The following is a 23,807-nucleotide window of genomic DNA, read 5'->3' as shown; positions in this document are numbered from 1 at the left end:
GTCCTTCTGTGGGCGAACCTCACCTCCCCACTCCTTAGTCCCGCCCATGTTTGAGAACCACAGGGCTCTACAACAGTGTTTGCATCTATGATCTCAGTGATAAGACTACTGAGTGTTTATTGTTCATTTTGGTTATGTGTGCTTAATTATTTATAAGGAATGGGCTATTTGTATAAAAAACCGAATAAAAGAACAATCTGAGCACTGGTAAAACATTACAGGTGTTTTTGCTATAATGTAAAATTTGAGTTGCTGAAAATCCTCACATTCTACAAAAGTGCACAATAAAAATTTTAAGCCTCGTGGGAAAGGATGAGCTGGAGCAGACCACTCAAAACCTAGGCAATGCTGTAGCCAAGCGTTAACAGAACGAGAATCTTAATAAAAACACTAGTACTGTACAAACTTTAAAGTACATAAGGAAATACTACAGTAAATATAGAACTTTACTTTTGAAAAAAATGAAGGAGCTTCATGGATGGAAGCTGCTGCAGCTGAGTTACAGATCAGAGACAGGCAAAGCGCACAGAGACCAAGACTCAATAAGCAAGTTGCAGGCAGAGCCTGCAGGCCTCGAGGGCAGGTCTGTGCTCCTCCCTGGCTGGCCGTGCTGGGTCAGTACACTTTTTGTTACGGAAACACACCACGGCAGAAAGGACTTTAACTGCATCTCCCTCTTGGTTACTGCACAAAGGAACGATTAGCTCAAACACCTAGAATTATTATTATCCCAGTGATAATGAACTCTAAACCAAAGTACCCTGGCAGTGGGTCCTGAAGGGATGTGAGGATGGAGGGAGTGGAATGGGAGTGCCTTGGCAATCTAATCTAGAGGCCACCATGCTGTCACAATTTATCTGTTTTCCTCTGGGATTATTTGACGATAAATCTGCATATACCCAGGTGTATCCACAGTAACCGTACAGTTAGCAACTATCAAGGGGAGGGGAGGGGAGGGGAGGGGAGGGGAGGGGAGGGGAGGGGAGGGGAGGGGAGGAGACGCATAGCAACCTCTATAGTCCAAGGTCTGCCTGCCATGCACTTTTCTGATCACTGAAGGTCAAGCTGATTAGGCAGTCAGACTTCCAAGAGCAAAGTGGCCTGAGGTAAGAACACCTGCATCTGCTGACTCGCCAGGTGTCCGTCCCTGGGACAAAGTCTTGTGCACATCTTTACTGATGAGCTGATCTCAGGCTGTTTGTTAAGTAAACCACAGACTAGCTACCAGGCAGCATGCCATGCCGCCAGAAACAAACAAAACACCGAAGGAAAAAACAAGGTTTACAAAGAATTTATTAAAGGGCATGTTTATATTACACTTCTGTGTTTAAAATATATATATTTCAAGGAAGGGACACACATAGGCTGGAAAACTGGAAGTTGACACCTCAGGTTTTTTTCTTTTCCTTCTGGTTTTCTGTATCTTCCAAAATGTCTACAGTAAGGGGTATTTTTAAATTATCTATGTTTCTTTTTTCCTACAAAATCAACATCTGGGACAAAAACTACTAGTTGCCTACACAACTAGCATTTTCCCTTCTTCCTCACGAACTGACCTTGCTGTTCCTGATGGCCCCTAGCTCGGCCTAGCTCACAGAGCACGTTCCACCGCCCCTGACCTAGGGACACAAAAGAGGTACACAAGCTGACGTGCTGGGGCTGGTGGGGGGACCTCCCAGGAAAGCTCTTTGAGAGGATGACACAGTGGCAGCCTCTGCCCGCCCGCTCCTTGCGGCCCCTGCTCCTGGCATTTGGCCCCCGGGAGGGGCCCTGAGACCCTGCCGACTGTGGGGCTCCAGACTGGCTAAGCCTGCTGGGCCCTAGTCTTTTCAAGGAGAAAAAAACAAACCTCTGACGTATTTAAACCACTGTCACCTGGGTTTTCTGTTAAATACCCCAGACCTAAACTGAATTAAGACTACCATCTCTGTCATCACACAGAGAAGAAAACCATGGCACAGAGACTGAGCCTTCTTCACGCTCCAGGTAAAGAACTTGATTTACTTCGTTACATGAGAACTGAAAACTGTCCACTCAAATGGCAGCAGCACCAAGGGAGCCTGATTTAACAGAGTAACAGTAAGGCTGAAATAATGACACCACAAATCAAATCTGACGACTTCCATCAGGGCTGGGCAAACTTTGGCCTGCCACCTGTTCTTGAAATAAAGTTTTATTAGAACACAGCCACACCTGTTCATTTACGTACTGTCTCTGGCTGCTGCAGACAGCCACAAAGACCCAACAGCCGCCAAGGCCTGAAATGCCTGGCCCTTTAGAGAACTTTGCTGCTGACCTCTGATATACGTCATTCCATACATCTTAGGAGGAACATAAAGAGAATTTGCTATATATAAGAGAGATAAATAACAAGGACCTACTGTATAGCACAGGGGACTATATTCAATATCCTGTAACAACCTACAATGGAAAAGAATCTGAAAAAGAATGGATATATGTCAATATGTATAACTGAATCACTTTGCTGTACACCTGAAACTAACACAACACTGTAAATCAACTACACTTCAATTCAAAACTGTTTAAAAAAAAAAACAAAAGAATTTGATGTGAAGGTGTTAAATGCAATTTGCTGCATAAAAGATGGAATTTGCACCTTGTCCCTTTTCTGACTCTGGTTCCTCTAAGGAGGGGGTCTCTGCTCTGTTCCCAGAGGAATCCCTGAGTGCCTGGCAGATAGTACGCACTCAATAAATAATGACGGAATGGAACACTTGCCCTTAACATGAAGGGTCACCTCTGAAAACTGTGTTTATATGCTCACACTTACTAAGCAATGTAGGATGAAAAACCTTACAAAGTGAAAACTACCACAACAATATATACTTCTGCAAATCTCCCCTAACACCCCCTCCCCCATTTTATCTGGACTATTTCAATGCAGTTTACCCAGTGGGTTGAGGATTCCCAGGTTCTCTGACCTTACTGTGACTCACTCTGGGAGATAAAAGGTCTGGGAAAATGACCACATCTCACGCTGAGGTCACACTGCTACATACGTGAGGATGCTCTCAAGTTTTGCTCCCAGCAAAGGACTAGGCCAGCAGGAGAAGAAACCGAGGTGTGGGTCCTTTCAGCCCCTCCCCAGTCCCCTTGGGTGGGGACCCTGGCAGTGAGATGGCCTCACCACCACCACCACCCCCAGGCAATGAAAGGGGTGGTAACTCCTCCTCTCAGAACTGATTCTAAGGAAAATGTCTTCAGACATGTTACCACTGCATTAAAAAAGTAAACACCACAACGTGAAGGTTTCCAATTTGATGGTGTGAAGCAAAGCTGGAGGAGGAGACGAGGTGAGGACGGCTGGACCCGAGCTGCTTCGCGCACAGCTCACAGCCATCACGTGGTCCTGCTTGGGTTCAGCCGGAAGGTGAGGTCACAGACTTGCACAAGTGCCCGTGACGGGACAACCATCTGTTCTAACCCCATGTCACACACTAGGCGACGGATGCCCAGAGAGGCACACAGCTTGTAGGAGGCAGAGCCAGGACCAGAAGAAGATGGCCAACACGTGTCCAGGGCACATCGTGGCCTGTGGAGCTCCCTCCTGGAGGGATGAAGTGCCCACCGACCTTGGGGCTCAGGGGAGCTGTGCCGGCTGGCACGTGGATGCGGCACTCTAACTAACACGGCAGGCCGTGTCCTTCAAATCTAGACCCAGGATGGAGACAGGACCCTGAGAAGCACAGCCCTTGTTCTCAGCTCCCAGTTCTGCCAAGGGAGCCCCGGTTCCCACACCCAACCTCTGTAGCTGCACTGTAGGCGCACAAAGACCCAGACCCTAAGATGCAAAGGGGGGCGTGAGCACTAGACCCCCTTCCAGTGCCAGGACCTGAATGGAGTACACAGCCACAGCGCTCATGTCCTCTCAGAGATGCCCAGTCCAGACCACCTGCTCTCTCTCACTCCCTGACTAATGTACTCAGTCCAGGGCTGTCACTAGTAAGCAGCCCAGGACAGGGCATCTCAGACCCATCCCAGCCGGGCAGGTAGGTCACAGGCAAGGTGACTTTCAGGATAATCCCCCCTCACCTACAACCACTCCCCCTCAACTTTAGACAGTTTACCCCTTTCCTCTGACCAAGCTTCCTATATTCCTCTGGTATTTCAAGTATATTTCAAAAATGAAAAGAAGTAATTCCAACCACAGGATTTAACATTTAAAAAAAAAAAAAACCCAAGACAGAAAAAGGTTGAAGATATTTCTTCCCTCGGCAAGCCCTGACTCAGAGGGTCTGTCTACCAGAGCTGTGGACACATCCCCATGTATCTGGACAGCTGCAGTGGAAGCGCAAGGCATGCGGTCAGCCGAGGCCAGCTGGCCTGACTCAGGAGCCACCTCCCCTTGTCATGACACAGCTATGACACAGTCCCATGTGGATGGAGGAGCGAGAAGTTTCACAGAGATGCCGAGGGATGGAGACACAGCAAGCAACAACAAACCAATCAACCCAACAAATATTTCTAGAACGCCTACTTTGTGCCAGCATGTCTCAGGGTGCTAGAATGGAGAGAGTCAGCAAGCCCAGGACATCCCTTCTCTAGAGAAGTTGACACCTCTCCCTCCAACAGAGAGAAATTGGAGGGGAAAAGGAGTACGTAAAATGTCAATGTAGACAAGAAACAAAAAACCTGAGGAGCCTATATCCATTTAAAAATTTAATTTATTATCAAAAATTTCAAAAGGTATTATCGAAAACCTTCCCAAATAGAGAGATCCACACCTAGTTTCACTGGTAAGTTTAGCAAAAATTTAAGAAAGAAGTAACACCAAACTGTATCAGAAAACAGAGGGAGGAACAATGATCCTCCTTGTTTTATAATGCTAGCTTACATGTTTTATAAAGCCAGCTTACTCTAAGTGCCAAAACCTGACAAAAACAAAAAGATTACAGATCAGTATCTCTCACAGATAGAGATGCAAAAACCCCTAACAAAATAACAGCAAACTGAATCCAATAATAAGTAAAAGGATAATACATCATGAGGAAACAGGGTTTATCCCAGGAATGCGAGGTTGGTTTAACGTTGGAAAATCAGTCAATTTCATTTCTCCTTTTAACATAATAAAGGAGAAAATCCATATGATCACTTCAACAGATACCAGAAAAGCATCTGATGAAATTCAACACCCATTCATAACAAATATTCTCAACAAACAGGAAAATCCTCAAAGTGATAGAGGCTACCTAAAAAAGCCTACAGCTAACATCATACTTAACAGTGAAGAGCTTAACTGTTTCCTGTTAAGACTCAAAGAAATGAAAGGATTTCTGCTTTCACTCCTTCTATTCAACATTGCACTGGCAGTCCAAGCTTTTGCAATGAGACAAGAAAAAGAAATATAAGGCATTTGGGTCAGAAGGACATAAAGCTGTCCCTACTTTGCAGATGATATGACTGCTTACATAGAAATTTCTGGGGAATCTACAACAACTACTAGAACTATGAAGTTATTTTCCAAGACCACAAAAGCCATTGTTTGCAGCAAACAATTGGAAAATATTTCTATTTAATTTATTTAATAGGCACAAAAAACAAACTACACAGAAATTAATCTAAGAAAAGACATTAAAGATATCTGAAAGGGCTTCCCTGCTGGTGCAGTGGTTGAGAGTCCGCCTGCCGACGCAGGGGACACGGGTTCGCACCCCGGTCCGGGAAGATCCCACATGCTGCGGAGTGGCTGGGCCCGTGAGCCATGGCCACCGAGCCTTCGCGTCCGGAGCCTGTGCTCCGCAATGAGAGAGGCCACAACAGTGAGAGGCCCACGTACCACAAAAAAAAAAAAAAAAAAAAAAAGATATCTGAAAACTACAAAACTACTACTGAAAACTACAAAACTTTGCTGGGAGAAATTAAAGAAGACCTAAATAAATACAGAGATATATCATGTTCATGGGAAAACCCAATGTTATTTACACATCAATTCCCTCCAAACTGATTTATAGATTCAATGCAACCTCAGTCAAGATTCCAGCAGGCCCTTTTTAAATAGGAACTGACCAATTAATTTTTATTTACATAAAAATGCGAAGGGTTTTGAATAACCAAAGCAATTTTAAGAAAGAAAAACAGAGTTAAGAGGGCTTGAGTCTGATTTCAACACTTACTGTAAAGTAACAGTAATCAAGAAAGTATGGAGTTAGGATAGGGGCAGACATAGATCAACGGAACAGAATAGAAGCCTGGAGATAGATTTACAAATATATGGTCAACTGACTTGTGACAAAGGTGTCAAAGTAATTCAATGTGGAAAGGAAAGTCTCTTCAACAAATGCTGCTGGAACAACTGAACATCCATATGGGGGAAAAAAAAATGAACATCACTCTTACCTCACATTATACATAAAATTTAACCATAATCCTAACTGTAAAACCTAAAGCTGCAAAACTTCTAGAAGAAAAATCTTTGCAATGCTGAGGTAGAAAGGGTTTCTTGGATAGAACACAAATTTCACCAAAGACTCCATTCTTCTACAAATGCCATTAAGAAAAAGGCAAGCCAGAACAAGAAAAACATTCATAACACATATATCACAGACCAATATCCAGAATATATAAAGAGCTCTTACAACTCAATAATAAGACAAACAAGTCAGTACAAAAATGGACAGATGATTCTACCATATGCTTCACAGAAGAAGACATACAAATAGTCTATAAGTACATGAATAGATGCTGACATCATTTGTCATCGGGGAATGGAAATTAAAACCACAATGAGACACTACTATATATCTATTAGGACATGTAAAATAAAAAGATAATATAAAAAGACTGACCACACCAAGTACTGGTGAGGATGTGGAAAACTGGAACTTTCATGCACTATTGGTGAGAATGTAAACTTCCAAGCACTCTGCAAAACAGCTGAGCAGTTTCTTGAAAAGTTAAACATAGCGCCTACTGTATGACCCAGCAATTCTGCTAGTAAGTTTTTACCCAAGGGAAATGAAAACATATGTCCACACAAAGACGTGCATACGAATGTTCGTGGCAGCTTTGTCTGCATTAGCTCCAAACTGGGAACTCCTTGAATGGCCGCCACAGGTAAATGGATCAACAAATTGGGGAAAAAAAACAAATTACTGATACACCCAAAATGGAAAACTTCAAAATCATTATGCTACGCCAAAGAAGCCAGACATAAAAAAAAAAAAGGACACACTACCGTTATTCAATTTATACAGAATTCTAAAAAATGCAAACTAATCTACAAAGACAGAAAAGAGATCCTTGTTTGCCTGAGGAGGGATATGGAGAGAGAATGGATTACAAGGAAATTTTCAGGGGGATGGAAATGTTTGTTATTCTGACTGTGGCGACAGTTTCAACAGGTATGTGTGTGTGTGTGCGTGCACATGCGTGTGTGTGTGTGTGAGAGAGAAACTCATAAAGCTGTAACAGTGCAGTTCATTGTACAGCAATTAGGCCTCAAGTAAGCTATAAAAATATTCTTAATGCTAATATATCTTAGTGCACTAGAATATTCTTTAAATTACAGGGTTGAACCTTTCTCTAAATGACTAGATGACCAGAGGGTTTATCATCAAAGCCAGGAAATTTCTGCAAGTGGGTGCTAAAAATAATTGACAAGTGTTAACTCATCTACAACAGGGTGTGTAAACTGGCAGTGCCCAGGAAAGCCAGCACTTACAGCTTTGGGAACAACAAATACCTAATCTATTCCTTGGTGTGATTAGATACCTCTTGCATACAGCAAACCATAAAGTTCATTCCTCAGAAGACAGAGAGCCAAGCTGGCAACAGCCTCAAAGGTCAGCTATCCTGGACCCTTATTTCCCAGGTCAAGGAAGCAGCCCTGGTTTTCAGTGTCAGGGACAGGACAGATGCCAAGCCTCCTGCCTCAAGGTCAGTGTCCCTTCAGCCCCTCCAAGGATAAGGGGGGAGCCACCCCCACTCCTAACTATTTTCCAAATGTCTAATTACTCTGATTCACCATCGCTAGACCTTTGCAGACTGAGAACAATTAGGAAGCAGAGAAGACAGTGCCCTGACACTAACCGGCTTTTCTGGATGGAGGTGAGCCTGGGTGCACCCAGAGCGGCTGGGCGCAGGGGAGCTCCCGGCCTTACCTGAGCACCTCTGCACCTGGCTGAGTCTTGAGGTTTAGCTAAACATCCTGTAAGAACCAGTACAACAGCTCAGGATCACATGTTTCTTTTTGAGTCTACATTGCAAACTAAGTGCTTCAGCTGTGGAGGAGGAGGGATTATTAAGTCAAAAAACAGCACAGTCTCCCCACCAGCAAGCAGGGAATTATCTTAACTTGATAACAAGTTGTTTCAAGAAAATAAAAAGATCCCACCACTCTATGCACTCTGAAATACCAGATTATTCTGGAACAGAAAAGCAGGATTTTTTTTTAAAACGTAATACCCTACAGAGTGACACCATTTTCCTAACTTTCAAGGAAAAAACCAGAGAGGACACGGCTCAATCATATCCTTGGGACATTTACCAAGTATTTATGAAACCTGGACATTTATCTGAACATTTACCAAAGAACACTGGGTCAAGAATGGCTAAAATTGGGCTTCCCTGGTGGCGCAGTGTTTGAGAGTCCGCCTGCCGATGCAGGGGACATGGGTTCGTGCCCCGGTCTGGGAAGATCCCAAGTGCCACGGAGCAGCTGGGCCCGTGAGCCATGGCCGCTGAGCCTGCGCGTCCGGAGCCTGTGCTCCGCAACGGGAGAGGCCCGCATACCGCACCAAAAAAAAAAAAAAAAAAAAAAGAATGGCTAAAATTATTCATTTCCTGGACACCCCAAGAAAAACTGAATCAAATCTATGTTTCTCCACTGTTTCTTCTCTCAAAGAACTTTACAAAATTACTATAGTCAAACTACAGTCTCTCAACTGTCCTTTTTTGTTTCCTCTATCACTTGTAAATAAAGACAATCAGAAGCGTTAACAATTAACACACACATATATACACATGCATACACACCACACAACACATACACACACACACCCCAACAGTATTGTGAAAATGGCTTCAATTTCATAAACGCAACCCCCTACTCAAAAATAACACACAGCCCTGACAAGTAACAGCATCCTCCCGCACCCCAATTCTAAATATACTTAACAGACACCACAACTAGTTCCACCGCTCACCAGCCAGGCTGCCAGAAGACAGTGTTCTCTCTGCCTGCTTGGAACGACTGTAAGAACCAAATGCTAAGCCCTCACGTGGAGTACACGGCTCTTTGGACCATCTGTGTCACAGAGCAGGTGCTGCCTTCAGCAAAACCCCACACTTAGCAAACACACAGCCACCAATTTGGCTCAAAGCCTGCTTCTTCCCGCTTCTTGAAACTGAGAACACAGAGTGGATTATAAAGCATGGAATTCACTGGATTAACTTCCTCCTGCAGCTGCTCTCCTAGTCCTGCTCCACTGTCCAAGGGGTGTTTTAACAATCAGAGCATTTAATTCACTAAGCACCTACTACGTGCCAGGTGCTTGCCCCTCCCCTCCCCAGGTGTGAGATAGTACTGCCCCGACTTTTCCAATAGGAGAATGAAGCTACAGGTATAAGAAGCTGAGATCCCACAGCTGACGGCTGACACAGCCAGGACATGAGGTCAGGCTCTCCTGGAGCTCTGAGCTTGGGGAGGAACCAGGCGGTGCGCTCAGGCGGCAGGAGCCGCTATCCTAACATGGGGCTTCCCGTCTGGCACAGCTTCTATACAAGGACTTACGGGACAGCCTCAACCCACAAGTACAACCCTCCCCATCCCAGATCCAGGCCAGCAGTCACAGAAATTGGGAAGAGTTTTTTCCATGCAAGGAAATTTGCCAATTATATATATAGCTTTTCCTCTCTCTGAGCCAAAGTGACTGGTGTAGGGGTTTTGCCCAGGAAATATCTGAGCTCCAAACAAGCTGAAAAGGAAAACTGATGTTGAAATCTGGATAAAGGTCATGGTTGCTCACCAAAGGAGCGGCGCCTGACCACCCCACAGGCTGACCATCTGCTGGAAACAGCTGAGAAACTCAGGTCCATGGTTTCACCTCATGCAGGCCTACAAAGGGACTCTCATTCATTGAACAAACTTGAATGCCAAATAGGTAAGATTTAAAACAACTAAAAATACTACATAAATCCATCATATATTGTAGCTTCGTTTTTATTTAGAGTTATCAGGCTATAACTAATAGAAACAGGAAACATAAAATATAAGGGAAAACCAAATGTGATTTATAATAAGCAAATTAAACAAAGATACCTTATATTTTTAATTACATTTGTGTTTCCTTTATATTTTATTTTTCCTCTTTTTATTAGTTATTTGCCTGATAATTCTTAAGGGCAATAATTCTTTCCTGATACCTACTCTTCAGTTGCAGATGCTATTTTTAACACTGCCAAGAAAATTAATCTCATCTGAAATCCTTTGGAATTTCTACAAATCAGAATAACTGCTAAGTGTTAGCAAGTTGACCCCTATTACTTTCCTACTAGTAGTGATAACTGGTAGTGGAGATAAAAACTAGGAAACATTCAGAGGGCACTTTTTTGCCAACCCAATGACCAATGAGATGGAGTCTAGTATTATCCCCATTTCACAGATGAGAAAACTCTTAGATGAAGTATCTTGCCCTAAGTCATAGAGCTAAAAAAAGAAGACCACCTTTATAATGTACCTCACAAAACTTCTGGATACCATAAAACATTTCAACAATAGTACTGGGAGGAAAGGAAGTAATAAATACAGACATGAAAAATCACTCCTATGTATGGCATGGTTATTCTGACATGGTCATTTCAGGGCAACCATCAGGATGATGCTATGAGCGAAGCCTGCTAGATCCCTATGCCAATGGCCATACGCTGTAGTCATCTGACTAACAGAAGTGCTAAGTCATTTTTGGGAAACCACACAAAATTTCAATATGGAATTTTGCAGAAAAGCCACCCACTAAACATGTATATCCTAAATGTAATTCTCATTCAATTTCTACTGAAATTATACTGAAACTTGGAATGTCTTTTTTGTGCCATGGACCCCTTTTGGCAGTCTAGTGAAGCCTATGGACCCTCTCAGAATGTCTCTAAATGCAGAAAATGAAGTACCATTGCAATGAAAATCAGTTTTAATAAACTATAGTCAAACCCACTGACCCCTTGTGGGGAAGAAGGTCCATGAACCTAGATAAAAAAACCTCTGCCAGGCAACACCCTTTCTTTTCTCCTCCCTCTCCCCCACCTCCCAAAAGGAGATAAGGGGGACACTGGCACTCTAGCAGTCATCTTGAACCAGGAGAATCAAATTCTGGAGGGACCCAGATGACCCTGTAGAACTGCCATACTGATCAAGGACTGCCTACTTCTGTATAGAAAAATAAAACTTTACATGTTCACACCATTTTTATTTTGACAACTATTTTTTACAAGCAGATGTAGTGGGTTGAAAGATGGCCTGCAAAAAAATATACCTGTGTTCTAATCCCCAGAACCTGTGAATATGAGCTTATTTGGAAAAAGTCTTTGTAAACATAATTAAGGATCTTAGGATGCAATCATCCTGGATTATCTGGGTGGCCCTAAATCCAATGACAAGTGTCCTTATAAGAGACAAAAGAAAGGACACAGGGGAAGGAGGAGAAAGTCCTGCAAAGATGGAGGCAGAGATGGGGGTGATGCAGCCACAAGCCAAGGAGTGCCTGGAGCCACCAGAAGCTGGAAGAGGCATGGGATGGAATCTCCCCTAAGACCTCGGTTGGGAGCGCAGGCCTGCCAACACCTTGATTTCAGACTTCTGGCCTCCAGAAATGTGAGAGAATACATTTCTGTTGTTCTAAGCCATATGGTAATTTGTCATGGCAGCCCCAGGAAACTAATTTAGCAGCCAAACCTATTTCTAATATACACACCTTTATGATATTCTAAACATTAAATACTAAAAATTAAATGTAAACTCCCTTTCAGGTATGCAATGCTGTATATGGCATTATGCAGAAACAGCTCTCTAAACACGTATGTCCTAAATTTTTTTTTTTTTTTTTTTGCGGTACGCGGGCCTCTCACTGTTGTGGCCTCTCCCGTTGCGGAGCACAGGCTCCGGACGTGCAGGCCCAGCGGCCATGGCTCATGGGCCCAGCCGCTCCGCGGCATGTGGGATCTTCCCGGACCGCAGCACGAACCCGTGTCCCCTGCATCGGCAGGCGGACTCTCAACCACTGCGCCACCAGGGAAGCCATATATCCTAAATTTAATTCTCATTCAGTGTATACTGAAAACTCTCTATTTTCAATCCCCATTATTTGGCCAATCCATTTTCCTGAAATTTAAGAATAAACCGAGGGCCTGTCCTTGCCTCCACTCTATTCTTATATCATGCCACTAAGCGTTCGCTTCTTGGTTCCTGCCCTCTGCCCAAGCTTCTTCCGCCCCCTCCCAACCACTCCTCACCCCTCACGCCAGCGTGTTCTCGACTTCTCCACTGCCCTTCTCCAGGCTGCACTGCCTGCAGAGCAGATGTTCCAACTTTCTGCTCACGTTTCTTCCTCCACCAGCTCGGTCACTGACACCAGGGTCTCTTGAGCTGTCTGTCGACTTCCTCATCATGAAACCCAGCCCAGCCTCCTCCTTTCCTTTACTACAGGTACATGACACACTCACCAGAGATTCTGGGGGTATAGGATACGTTAAAGTTCCAGTTGTGACCCATCTAAAATAATGTGAAGTAAGCAGAAGCTGAAATTCAGAAGTCCTCATGCTCAGAAATGAAGCTGTAAACCAGAACCAAACCAGAATCACGCAGAGCTGAAGGAAGTTTTATCTTCTCAACCTCAAGTCAGGCGACAGAGGTGAGAAAGGCCCCACGACCGAGCAAAGACCACCCTCAGGAAAACCTGCACCCTCTCCTGAGCAAAGGAACCCAGCACGGGAGCTACTCTGCAGGGAGAGACCACACTCATTTTCCCAAATGTCCCTCCTGTGATCTAAGACGCTTGTGCTAGCATTATCTGCAACAGGAAAACTGAAAACATTCTAAGTCCCTAATACTGCAGGAGTAAATGAAGTTTAACTGATCAGCTATGACTCATCTACATGATGAAATACCCACAACTAGAGAGGTGGTCATTATAGAGGCTCACAATGTGGGAACATTTATACGATGAAATAATAAATAAAGCCAAAATATAAAACTATACATATGTTGATGTATATAAAACATATGCAAAACTTAATGTCTGCCTATGAAAAAGTCTTAAGGGAACATGAAAAAAGAAAACAGCTGCTGAGCTACTGCAGGATCTTCATTTTTTCCACTTTAAATTTCCTTTAAAATCATTATCACAATTCAAACACTTTAAGAACTACGTTAATAAGCTGTCTGCACACTGTTGGTCTGTTGGTCTGTCAGTGACTGGGAGCTCCTAGGTGCTATTCCTGGAACGCATCTGACGTGCGGGCTCACCCATGCCATCTCTGTAAGAGGCCTGTCCCCCAGGTCCCGCTCACACATCCCCTTCTCAGCAGAAGTTTCCACTCCCTGGGCCGACTGAGACACTTCTTTCTCCTCTCTCTCACGGCCTTTTGCACCTTCCTCTGCATTACACCTGTCACAGGGTCCAATCATGATTTCTGTTCACGTCTAACAGCCCGTAAGAAGTCTCTAGGTACAGGGAACGCATCTTCCACCTCCGTCCACCCCCAGACACCTAACGGAGCTTGCCACAGCAGGGACTTCTTTCCCTTTGAAAGAAGGGAAGATGAGTCTTTCTAAAACATGCATCTTTTCCAACTGATCTCTACATGATTTCAGAAATAAGGTTGCCAGGGTAAAGTCTTACTTGTCAAATTATTCCTATATTCTCCAGCGGTAAGCAAGAAGCTTTCAAGCTGTCAAACCTGGAAATGCACACAGAGCAAAGGTGCCAGCCCCTGCCGAAGCTACTCACCAGAATCCAGAAGCACACAGCTCCAGGGAGCTCCTAGGTCCTGCTCACTCCCAGTAACAAAAAGGGGCCCGGCCCACAGGACCACCTACAATAATGGACGTCTGTTCCACTGGGCTTCACAAAGGAGCAACAATTCTCTGAACAGCAAGTGGCAGCAGAACCGACTTCCTGGCTCCCGCTCGCTCGCACAGCTGGCACGTGCCCTGCGCTGGGACGGCAAGCTGTGAAAGAGAACCCCGACCTCAAATCAAGACGCAGAAGGTGAGACCACGTGCCCAGATTACTAAGGAGGCTGCACTCAGCACTGCAGGAGTGTGGGTCCCAAATGTGGCTGCACCTCGAAATCGAGGAGAGCTTTGAAAAATCACCCATTTGTAAATCAGCAGCAGAATCTCTGGGGATGGTGCCAGGAACCCTTTTTTTAAGTTCTAAAGGGTGATCAGGCATAGCCAAGGCTGGGAGCCACCGCCCTGAGGGAGAAGGCGGCAGAGGGTTCGTTCCCTTCTGACCACAGCATAAATAGGAAGGTCTTAGGGAACAGGGTGTTTTCACCCTACCTTTGAGGAACGGACCAGGTTGACAGGGAGAGTTTGTGGAGAGGGCCTCAGACCGAGGGGCCCCGCAGAGACCACGGCCAGCAGGCGACCGTGCACAGGGCATTTGTTCCCTGCAAAAAGAGCAGGCTGGACTGGAGCAGGTCCGTGTCGGGGAGAGGCTGGGAGGGTCAGAGAGCGCCAGATCCCCTGGACGGCATTAGATAAGAAACGAGGAGGCACTCGAGGACTTACAGTACTTTTAAAAATGGGCAGAAGATGCCTCTTTTTAATGGTTTTATATTCAGGTATATTCCAGTAAAACTCGTCTTTCCTCTTCAAGGTCCAACTCCACTGCAGCTGCTCCTATGGCCCGGGTAGGAGTGAACAGACTGCTCCAGGCCAGTGAAATCTGGAGTGATCGCAGGACGATCCATTTAAGAAACACAAGTATACCAAACCAAAGAAAACTTTCTAATTAAGACCAATGACACAGTAAATTAATTTGGTCCATTGCTTTCCATCATTAACTCATCGAATACTCACTTGTTATAGTAAGTGCCTATAATCGTATTGTCATTAATAGCAACCACTTTCATCACGCCTACATTACATTAATTCATTTAACCCTTCCAACAGCCCACAAGCAGGTACTATTATTATCCCTACTCCTCAGACGAGGAAACTGAGGCTCAGAGCCGTGTGATTTGCCCAAGGTCACTCAGCCGGTGAGAGGCCAAGCTGAGACTCACGCCCTGGCTTCCCAGTCCTTGCCTGTGCACCCTGCTTCTGTGCAAGGCCCTGTGCGGGCACTTTCAGAGATAAAGAAAGAACCATAACCCAGCCCTGCTCTCTAGGCTCTTACACCTGAGTGAGGAAACACAGATCCTGACAGATTCAAAGACAGAGTCCCTGACTCCTCTGGGAAACCCGAAATTTGGAAATTCCACATAGCACGTAACTTCCCCCATAAATGAAGCAAAATGTAACTGACCATGTCACAGCAAACACACAGGTGGAACCCTCAGGCTCCTTGCTTCCTTCTCCACAGCGCTGGGCCTGGCTCTCCCCTGAGGGCAGCCTCCGTCCCTGCCCAACTCTGACCGTGTGGGGGCCCAGAGCCCCACCCAGGGGGGTCATGAGCTCCCACCAGCCCCAGGATTCAGAGGTGTTGCCTCGGCCAAACCAGCGAGCCGCGCGTGGTGCTGGTGTGGCCGCAGGTGCCCGGGGCGTCCCTGACTGAGGTGAGGGGCTTGGGGAAACATACTATCCTCTCCGAGAGGCAACGCAGGCTGGGAGTCTGTGAGCCCGGCACGCTCCAGGCTCCTTGCCCTCGCGGGGACACGGCCAGGGCTCGGCGCTCAACCTGTTCCCCAGCGTCCATCAGGAACACACGTGTCCACCTCAGATGACGCATCCCTTTATCCTACTCGTTGTGAATATCTTCACTAAATTGAATTTGGCTCTGATTCTGCCTCCCTCAAAAGGGACAGAGCCTCTGACACCAGCCACCATGAAGTCAGTGTCTGGGGTGAAATTTCTAAAAATGGAAGCGGCCAGCAACACACCCTGGTAAAGGGAGAAAGTACAGAGCTGCCAGAGGCTTGCCCTGTGCAATGTAACCGTGATATGTGCAGAGCTGCTTTCTAGGAAGCGTCTAGAAGCATCTCTCATTGATTGCTCAATACCCGTTTTTCTTCAGTGCTGTTCCTGAATCACGCAGAACAAAGAGCAGCGCTGCTAACAAAGAGAACAGTGTTTAACCAAACTGCCTGCAAGGCCCTGTCCCCGCTCCACCTCCCTCACCTGCCACAGAAAAGGCCACCTGTCCAACCTCCTCACACCCATTCTGGCCACCTCTTCCCTGCAGATCTATTCTCCAGCAGCTGCCATAATAAAAACCCACAGGCTTTAAAAAACTTCCCAATACATATGGCAAAAAGGTCCAAACTCCCCACAGCCTGTAAAGCACTTCCCCTCTGCCCTCTGCCCATCTCGCCACCCTAACACATGCTCCACTCCCTCTGACAGGAACCACTTCAACCCCAGACACCTGGTATTGCTGGCCACAGCCCCCCTCAGCCTCAGGTCTCTGCACGTCTCTCCCGGCCGCGTCGCAGCCACGGGAAGGCCTGCCCTGACACCCGCTCGCCGCTACAGCCAAGCTACTTCCTTCTTGGCCTGCTGCTCCTAACTGCTCAGTACCTGCCACTCACACAGGACTGTTCACTACATGAAGGGAGCTCTTTTACTGCTATCCAGCACCTGTCCACTGAAAGTGCTCCACTGAGTGAAATCAGTGAGAGGAACAGGGCCAAAATCATCCTGGAACTAGTGATCAAGTCACTCTTCAACATATAATTATGAGCACCTACTGTGTGCTGGCACTTGGGTAAAGCAGTGAGCAAAACAGACAAAAATCCTTGCTCTCACGCAGCATGTTACAGCATTTAACAAAGTAAACAAAACTGCATGGACTCCGAGCAGCGACCCTCAAGGGAGGGATGTGGGGGGGGGTGGTGTGAGAACAGAGCTCTGCTGTGCCCCACTGCTTTCATTTGTTTTTGCTGCATTCTGAAACTTCAAATAACTTTAAAGGAGTGTGATGACATTTCATCAAATATTTATCAAAATAGAATACAGGTTTAAAATGATGGAACACTGACTTGAAGAAATAAGTAAACGAAAGCACTCAACTCTAATGGCCCTACAATTCCTGGGCTGCTGTGGGAAGATTATAAAAGAATAGCTATAGCTCTAGGCTATAGCTCTAGGCTGCTGTAGGAAGGTTATAAAAGAAGCCATCATAGGACTTGAATACAACTAAAATCACTAAAGAAAGCTCAAAGATGACTAGAACAGGGAGGGGGAATGTCCAAAGTCAGTGAAGACATTTGGATACCCAAGAGGAAATGCACGTGCTCAAAGGACAATCTTTCCCTAAGGCAGGAAAATGACAATGTTAAACAGAAAACATTTAAAAAATATTTTCTCTATCAAACGAGAATAAGCCAAGATAAAAACAAAGTAAATTAATTGGTAGAAGCAATACTTGAAGAGATAATAACCAAGACTTTCCCCAAACTGACAACAGAAGGGACATATAGCTGCAGATTTCAGAAGTGTTCGGAACACTAAGCAAGATGAACACAAAGAACCATGACTGGAAAAATCACAGTAAAACAGCACAATGCCAAAGGAAAAGAAAAATCTTAAAAGTAGTCAGATGGGGTGGGGGCGGGGGGGGGGGCAAGGTATATTATCATCCAAGGAACAACAATAGGACTGACAAGTTACTTTTAACAAAAATAATGGAAGCTACAATACAATGGAATGACATTTTTAGATTGCTGAAAGAAAATGACTGCCATGCTAGAACTGTATAACAAGCAAGAATAACCTTCAAAAAGATGAAATAAAACAAAAGTAGAGGGCTTCCCTGGTGGCACAGTGGTTGAGAGTCCGCCTGCCGATGCAGGAGACACGGGTTCGTGCCCCGGTCCGGAAAGATCCCACATGCCACGGAGCGGCTGGGCCCGTGAGCCATGGCCGCTGAGCCTGCGCGACCGGAGCCTGTGCTCCGCAACAGGAGAGGCCACAACAGTGAGAGGCCTGTGTACCGCAAAAAATAAATAAATAAAAATAAAACAAAAGTAGAAACCAACACTAAAGAAATTAAAGAGAATTTTTCACAGAAAGAATATTACCCCATAGATCACAGAAATACAGAAAGAAATGAAGGGCAACAGAAAAGGCAAATATTCACTAGAAATCTAAATGACTGTCAACTGTATAATAATGTCTTATGAGGTTTCAAATATATGTAAAATTAAAGTAAATAACAAACCAGCACAAAGGCAAGAGGTGACTACAGAGAGGTTTCCTTTTTTTTTTTTAATTTATTTATTTTATTTATTTATTTTTGGCTGTGTTGGGTCTTCGTTGCTACGTGCGGGCTTTCTCTAGTTGCAGTGAGCAGGGTCTACTCTTCGTTGTGGGGCGCGGGCTTCTCATTGCAGTGGCTCCTCTTGTTGCGGAGCACGGGCTTCAGTAGTTGTGGCACACAGGCTCAGTAGTTGTGGCTCGCGGACTCTAGAGTGCAGGCTCAGTAGCTGTGGCGCACAGACTTAGTTGCTCCACGGCATGTGGGATCTTCCCAGACCAGGGACTGAATGAACCCGTGTCCCCTGCATTGGCAGGCGGATTCTTAACCACTGTGCCACTAGGGAAGTCCTGAGAGGTTTCCTTCTTAAGTACCAGAAATTAATTGAAATTTCAATTATAATTTCAATAGCAATGAAGAGCATAGAGAGTTTAAATGCTCTAAGATCCCTGTAGTACTAATCTGTAGTAGAAGCACTAATCTGTAGTAGAAGTTAATAAGTCAAGGATATATTTTGCAATCTATAAAATATCCACTAAAATAATGTATATGAAACAAGCTAAAAGAGAGGAGAAAATGAAATAATTCATCTATTTTAAAAAGAAAGATGTAAAAAAATATAAAATGTGAGACTAAGAGAAAACAAGTAATAATGTATTGGATTTGTACCCAAATACAAGAGAATCTAAAACTAAGTACAGATTAAACATAATCTAGTTAAAGGCACCATCCAATTAAACAGTCCAATAGACAGTTTAAAAAAACCACACAACTTTATGCTGCTTACAAGAGACACATCTTAAATATAAACAAAAAGGTTTAAGGTAAAAGGATGGAAAATTATATACCACTACTTACAATACAATTACTAACCAAAATAAAGCTACTGTAGCTAGAGTAACATCAAAGTAAACTTTAAGGCAAAAAACATTAAGAGAAATAAAAGGTTATTTCATAATAAAAGGGTCAATCTAGTAAGAATATAAAATAATTCTAAATCTGTATGCATTTAATAATAAGCCTTCAAATATATAAAGTAAAAATTAACAGAATGAAAACAAAAAACAGGTAAGTCCACAATCACAGTAGGAGACTTTAATAAATCTCACTCAATAACTAATAGGACAAACAGAAAAACTAGTCAGAAGGTTATAAAAGATTTGAGAAAAATGATTAAACTTTTGTCCTAATCAACTTACAAGAACTAATGAATCCAAGTTCTGTTCAAATGCACATGGAACATTTATGAAAAGTGACCACTTACTGGGTCATAAAGTCTCAACAACTTTAAAGGACTAAAATCATTCCGAGTATGTTCTCTGATCACAGTAAAGACTAGAAAAATCGGACTTCCCTGGCAGCACAGTGGTTAAGAATCCGCCTGCCAATGCAGGGGACGCGGGTTCGAGCCCTGGTCCGGGAAGTTCCCACGTGCCGCGGAACAACTAAGCCCATGTGCCACAACTACTAAGCCTGCGCTCTAGAGCCCGTGAGCCACAACTACTGAGCCCGCATGCCACAACTACTGAGCCCACGTGCCACAACTACTGAAGCCCGCATGCCTAGAGCCCGTGCTCCGTAACAAGAGAAACCACCGCTGTGAGAAGCCCACACACTGCAACAAAGGGTAGTGCTCGCCACAACTAGAGAAAAGCCCACGTGCAACGAAGACCCAATGCAGCAAAAAAAAAAAAAAAAGACTAGAAAAATCACCCAAATGCCATGAAATTAGGAAACACACAGATCAGAAAACAGACACAAAAGAATATACACAGAAGAATATGAGCTCATTTACATCAAATATCTAAAACAGCCAACACGAATCTACAGTATTAGAAGTTAGGGTGGTGGTTACATGTGGCCGGGGGTCGGAGAGGGGGAACAACTGGGCAATACCGCAAGGGGAGCTTCCCAGGGCCTAGACATGTTCCACAGCTTGATCTGGGTGACGGTTACACATCAAGCTCTGTACATACATCTGTGCACTTTTCAGTTTGGAAGTCATAGTTCGATTTTTTTAATTATTTAGAATATACAAACTTTCAGTAAAGCAGAAATGCTGCTTTGCTTTGACAAACTCCTTTGAAGAGTCATGGTAGTTAAAATATACGTTCAGAACAAATCTGTAAATTTTTTGATAAGGCTGAAAATAATTTTTAAATTATCCCATGAAAAGAAATATAAGGGGAAAATGAGAAGTATTTTAACCTGACAATTTTGGCCTATTATTAGTGTATGAAATCTAGTTTTTAAAAAAAAAAACAAAAAAAAAGGATCACTGAAACAAGCATAGCCAGTGGGGGCAAACTTACGTAGATAAATAGAATAAGAGAAAGGAGTAATTTTGAACCCCCAAAATACAGAGCTGACTATGCAAAAGCACATGAAAAATCAATTCATAAAGAAATTAATACAAATGGCCAACAGACTGTGAGAAATGTTTGACATCACTTTGATAATCAATGAAATAAAACAAATTACCATTTTTATCAAAGCGGCAAAGATGTTCTAAAATTTTAACACATGGTATTTGTAAAAGGATAGAAAAAAACCACTTCATCAAGTCCTACTCATACAAGTTCTAAAGGCAAGTTGGCAATAATATACCAAAAGCCTTCTAGTTTTCATAGATTAATATAAACATGTTTAATTATCAAAAACCTATTTCATGTTATTTCAGAGGCTGGGACACGAAGCTGGCAAATCCCCTTTTCCTCTTCATGCTGCTGTTATGCTCTTTGACCTTGTAGACCCCACTTGAAGGTAAGAATGCAGAAGACTCTGTCTGCTCTACTCCCCATCTTCTGAAAGCTCCCACGGCCAAAGCTCCACCTCATCTAAAGGCACATCTGTGTCTTTAGCTGCATCCCACCTTCACTTTGTTCTTAAAGAACAGAAAACAAGCAGACCCGTCTCCAGTTACATAAGCCTCCTTCGTACCATTTCTTCCATCAAACCTGTATAAAAATCTCTCCTCTCCCCCAAATATTTCCTCCCATCTCCCTTGGAAGTCTCTTGTCCCTCAGATCCTTATTTCTTTATGATACAGTTCTTTGGCCATTTTAGGGAGAAATTAAAATGGAGTCTTTTCTAATGTGGAGCAAATTTACTCATTCTTTTCCAGTTACAAAAGGTTCCCATCTGTTGGCTGATTCATGATAACAGCAACTTTCACTGCCTTGTTCTTTGTATCAGGCATGCAATTTTAATAGAAGTTGTGGAATTTGGAAATTACTACCGGAATAGCTGGAAAACCAAATGAGATATCCCAGGAAATGTAGTAGCTTCTGGGCAAATGCATTCATTCATTCTGCACTCACTTCCCTGGACACATGGGCCAGGCACTGGCAAAGTCCAAGGCCAGGCCCTGCCTCCTAGGACCTGCATGCAGATTCCTGCAGTTTGCTGTATGGGAAGTGACAGGTTCAGAGTTCAGACAGTAAATACTGCAGGGCGTTAGAAATGGGAGAGTCCAAAACCTACGGACCCTCTGTGGAAGCATGCCTCAGGGAAGTGGGCACCGGTCAACTGGCTCCAAACACTCCCCATGTATCCCCAAATTCCAGACGCCATCCCGGATTGCTCAGAAATGGTCTCCTTATCTTGGGATATTTCTGGGGAACCTCATTATTAATCTTTCTCTTGTCCTTTCAGCACATCCTCAGATGAAAAACCAGTTTTTACAGCACTAACAAAATCTAAAATAAATGTGAAAGAATCAGTGCCTCTGCCCCAAGAGCTGGGAAACCACCCATGACCGCCCCACAGGAACTGGCTCGACATCTGGAAGTCAACTATTTGGCACACATTTTCCCATAGAGACAGTATATAAATCAGGGTTCATTCTCAAATCAGACTGACAAAGCTCCATAATAACTCATGTAGTACCAAAGCACAGTGGCATACTATTTTTTATGGAGACATAATTCCCATACAATTCATCCTTTTACAGTATACAATTCAGTGGTTTTTAGCATATTCATAAAGTTGTGCAACCATCACCACTATCTAATGTTAGAACATTCTGCCACAAACCCCCAACTAAAATCCGGTACCCATTAGCACTCCTCCTTCCCACAGCCTCTGGCAACCACTAATCTACTGTCTCTACAGATTTGACTATTGTGCATTTCATATAAATGCGATCATAAAATATGTGGTCTTTTGTGTCTGGCTTTCATTCAGCATGTTTTCAAGGCCCATCCAAGTTGTAACACGTATCAGTACCTCATTTATTTTTCAAAAGTCTTTTAAAAGTTCACACTTTCTACCTCAAAAGGGATTCCATTTCTAAGAACTTAGGCTATGGAAATAATCAGAAATATACAAAAGTATCTGTGTGCAAGTGTACAGCACAGTGTTATTTTATACAAAAAAATGGACAACCTGACAATTTTGGCCTATTATTAGTGTATGAAATCTAGTTTTTAAAAAAAAAAACAAAAAAAAAGGATCACTGAAACAAGCATAGCCAATGGGGGCAAACTTACGTAGATAAATAGAATAAGAGAAAGGAGTAATTTTGAACCCCCAAATACAGAGCTGACTATGCAAAAGCACATGAAAAATCAATTCATAAAGAAATTAATACAAATGGCCAACAGACTGTGAGAAATGTTTGACATCACTTTGATAATCAATGAAATAAAACAAATTACCATTTTTATCAAAGCGGCAAAGATGTTCTAAAATTTTAACACATGGTATTTGTAAAAGGATAGAAAAAAACCACTTCATCAAGTCCTACTCATACAAGTTCTAAAGGCAAGTTGGCAATAATATACCAAAAGCCTTCTAGTTTTCATAGATTAATATAAACATGTTTAATTATCAAAAACTGGTTAAATGTATAAATTTATATGATGGAATACTATGCAACACGAATAAACAAGATTTTGAAGGATATTATAAGAAAAAAGCTCATTGTTAACTGAAGAAAGAGGTTAAAAACTATACTTTATAAAACACATTTGGTGGGAACGACATAAATCAATATATATTATTAGGTATCTTTGGGTAGTAGGAATGTGGATGGTTTTAAATTTCCTATTTTATCTATACGCTTTAAATTTTTCTTTAATAACTTTATCAGAAATGTAATTTATCTTAACTAACATTTTTCTACTGCGAGAAAAAACAACGTTTGGAATGTTGGAATGTGAACAGAAATGCACTCAGTTAAATTCTGAGTCCCTAATGTCTTTTAATTATTTATATATATGAAAATAAAAATGAACTAATCAATAAGTTGTTTTAAAAAGTTATGAAAAGCAGACAGAAGACAATAAATACAAATGCATAAAGTGAATTAGGTAATAGAAAAATGGAATTGTTCAATAATCTAAGAACTGGATCTCTTAAAAGACAAAAATGATAGAGTTTAAGAAATATGACAAGGCAGTCTCCCAAGGCAATAGAAATAAAAGCAAA

The 23,807-nt window shown here is 43.3% G+C and overlaps 1 protein-coding gene across 20 annotated transcripts in view; it reads right to left on the bottom strand.

Annotated features, from left to right (window-relative positions):
* DGKD (diacylglycerol kinase delta) overlaps nt 1-23,807 on the bottom strand; it is a 117,104-nt gene that overhangs the window by 57,592 nt on the left and 35,705 nt on the right. Inside the window, exon 1 of one of the 20 annotated variants that reach the window (XM_033425017.2) lies at nt 13,962-14,100. The exons of the other annotated variants lie outside the window; for them this stretch is intronic. The gene's annotated coding sequence lies outside the window, so the exon portion shown is untranslated. Of the gene's footprint in view, nt 1-13,961; nt 14,101-23,807 lie in introns of those variants that run through there. 20 annotated transcript variants of the gene reach the window in all.

This window comes from Orcinus orca, chromosome 7 (assembly GCF_937001465.1).
Source record: "Orcinus orca chromosome 7, mOrcOrc1.1, whole genome shotgun sequence".
NCBI lineage: Eukaryota > Metazoa > Chordata > Mammalia > Artiodactyla > Delphinidae > Orcinus > Orcinus orca.
Note: the sequence above shows the minus strand (reverse complement) of the source record. Positions and strands in the feature narration are given on the sequence as shown.